Here is a 3156-nt window from a genome sequence, read left to right as displayed (position 1 = left end):
CACGTATCCGGTTTGCGATTTAGAATCGTCCGAATCAGTGTCAAAGCTTGCATCAATGTAACCATTTACAATGAGCTCTTTGTCACCTCCATATATGAGAAACATATCCTTAGTCCTTTTCAGGTATTTCAGGATGTTCTTAACCGCTGCCCAATGATCCACTCCTGGATTACTTTGGCACCTGCCTGCTAGACTTATAGCAAGACACACATCAGGTCTGGTACACAACATTGCATACATGATAGAGCCTATGGCTGAAGCATAGGGAACATCTTTCATTTTCTCTCTATCTTCTGCATTGGTCGGGCATTGAGTCTTACTCAATTTTACACCTTGTAACACAGGCAAGAATCCTTTCTTTGCTTGATCCATTTTGAACTTTTTCAAAACTTTGTCAAGGTATGTGCTTTGTGAAAGTCCAATTAAGTGTCTTGATCTGTCTCTATAGAACTTAATGCCCAATATGTAAGCAGCTTCACCGAGGTCTTTCATTGAAAAACTCTTATTCAAGTATCCCTTTATGCTATCCAGAAATTCTATATCATTTCCGATTAATAATATGTCATCTACATATAATATCAGAAATGCTACAGAGCTCCCACTCACTTTCTTGTAAATACAGGCTTCTCCAAAAGTCTGTACAAAACCAAATGCTTTGATCACACTATCAAAGCGTTTATTCCAACTCCGAGAGGCTTGCATCAGTCCATAAATGGATCGCTGGAGCTTGCACACTTTGTTAGCTCCCTTTGGATCGACAAAACCTTCTGGTTGCATCATATACAACTCTTCTTGCAAAAATCCATTCAGGAATGCAATTTTGACATCCATCTGCCAAATTTCATAATCATAAAATGCGGCAATTGCTAACATGATTCGGACAGACTTAAGCATCGCTACGGGTGAGAAGGTCTCATCGTAGTCAATCCCTTGAACTTGTCGAAAACCTTTTGCGACAAGTCGAGCTTTGTAGACAGTAACATTACCGTCAGCGTCAGTCTTCTTCTTAAAGATCCATTTATTCTCAATTGCTTGCCGATCATTGGGCAAGTCAACCAAAGTACATACTTTGTTCTCATACATGGATCCCATCTCAGATTTCATGGCTTCAAGCCATTTTGCGGAATCTGGGCTCACCATCGCTTCTCCATAGTTCGTAGGTTCATCATGATCTAGTAGCATGACTTCCAGAACAGGATTACCGTACCACTCTGGTGCGGATCTTACTCTGGTTGATCTACGAGGTTCAGTAGTATCTTGTTCTGAAGCTTCATGATCATCATCATTAGCTTCCTCACTAATTGGTGTAGGTGTCACAGAAACTGGTTTCCGTGATGTACTACTTTCCAATAATGGAGCAGGTACAGTTACCTCATCAAGTTCTACTTTCCTCCCACTCACTTCTTTCGAGAGAAACTCCTTCTCTAGAAAGTTTCCGAATTTAGCAACAAAAGTTTTGCCTTCGGATCTGTGATAGAAGGTGTATCCAATAGTTTCCTTTGGATATCCTATGAAGACACATTTCTCCGATTTGGGTTCGAGCTTATCAGGTTGAAGCTTTTTCACATAAGCATCGCAACCCCAAACTTTCAGAAACGACAACTTTGGTTTCTTGCCAAACCATAGTTCATAAGGCGTCATCTCAACGGATTTTGATGGTGCCCTATTTAACGTGAATGCGGCCGTCTCTAGAGCATAACCCCAAAACGATAGTTGCAAATCTGTAAGAGACATCATACATCGCACCATATCTAGTAAAGTACGATTACGCCGTTCGGACACACCATTACGCTGTGGTGTTCCGGGTGGCGTGAGTTGCGAAACTATTCCGGATTGTTTGAAATGTACACCAAACTCGTAACTCAAATATTCTCCTCCACGATCAGATCGCAGGAATTTTATTTTCTTGTTACGATGATTTTCAACTTCACTCTGAAATTCTTTGAACTTTTCAAATGTTTCAGACTTATGTTTCATTAAGTAGATATACCCATATCTGCTTAAGTCATCTATGAAGGTGAGAAAATAACGATATCCGCCACGAGCCTCAACATTCATTAGACCACATACATCTGTATTTATGATTTCCAACAAATCTGTTGCTCTCTCCATAGTACCGGAGAACAGTGTTTTTGTCATCTTAACCATAAGGCACGGTTCGCAAGTACCAAGTGATTCATAATCAAGTGGTTCCAAAAGCCCATCAGTATGGAGTTTCTTCATGCGCTTTACACCGATATGACCCAAACGGCAGTCCACAAATAAGTTGCACTATCATTATCAACTCTGCATCTTTTGGTTTCAACATTATGAATATGTGTGTCACTACTATCGAGATTTAATAAGAATAGACCACTCTTTAAGGGTGCATGACCATAAAAGATATTACTCATATAAATAGAACAACCATTATTCTCTGATTTAAAAGAATAACCGTCTCGCATCAAACAAGATCCAGATATAATGTTCATGCTTAATGCTGGCACCAAATAACAATTATTTAGGTCTAATACTAATCCCGAAGGTAGATGTAGAGGTAGCATGCCGACCGCGATCACATCGACTTTGGAACCATTTCCCACGCGCATCGTCACCTCGTCCTTAGCCAATCTTCGCTTAATCTGTAGTCCCTGTTTCGAGTTGCAAATGTTAGCAACAGAACCAGTATCAAATACCCAGGTGCTACTGCGAGCATTAGTAAGGTACACATCAATAACATGTATATCACATATACCTTTGTTCACCTTGCCATCCTTCTTATCCGCCAAATACTTGGGGCAGTTCCGCTTCTAGTGACCAGTCTGCTTGCAGTAGAAGCACTCAGTTTCAGGCTTAGGTCCAGGTTTGGGTTTCTTCTTTTGAGTAGCAACTTGCTTGCTGTTCTTTTTGAAGTTCCCCTTCTTCTTCCCTTTGCCCTTTTTCTTGAAACTAGTGGTCTTATTGACCATCAACACTTGATGCTCCTTCTTGATTTATACCTCCGCAGTTTTCAGCATTGCGAAGAGCTCGGGAATAGTCTTATTCATCCCTTGCATATTATAGTTCATCACAACGCTCTTGTAGTGTAACACCCCGGATGTAACTTTCCCAATTTATACTCTAACTCTTGCCGTTTCCGGCGTTAAGCTATATTTATTTTCTCGGGTTTGGGTTTTG

Source organism: Triticum aestivum, chromosome 3A, assembly GCF_018294505.1.
Source record: "Triticum aestivum cultivar Chinese Spring chromosome 3A, IWGSC CS RefSeq v2.1, whole genome shotgun sequence".
In the NCBI taxonomy this organism is placed as follows: Eukaryota; Viridiplantae; Streptophyta; class Magnoliopsida; order Poales; family Poaceae; genus Triticum; species Triticum aestivum.
This window is presented reverse-complemented; position numbering follows the sequence as displayed.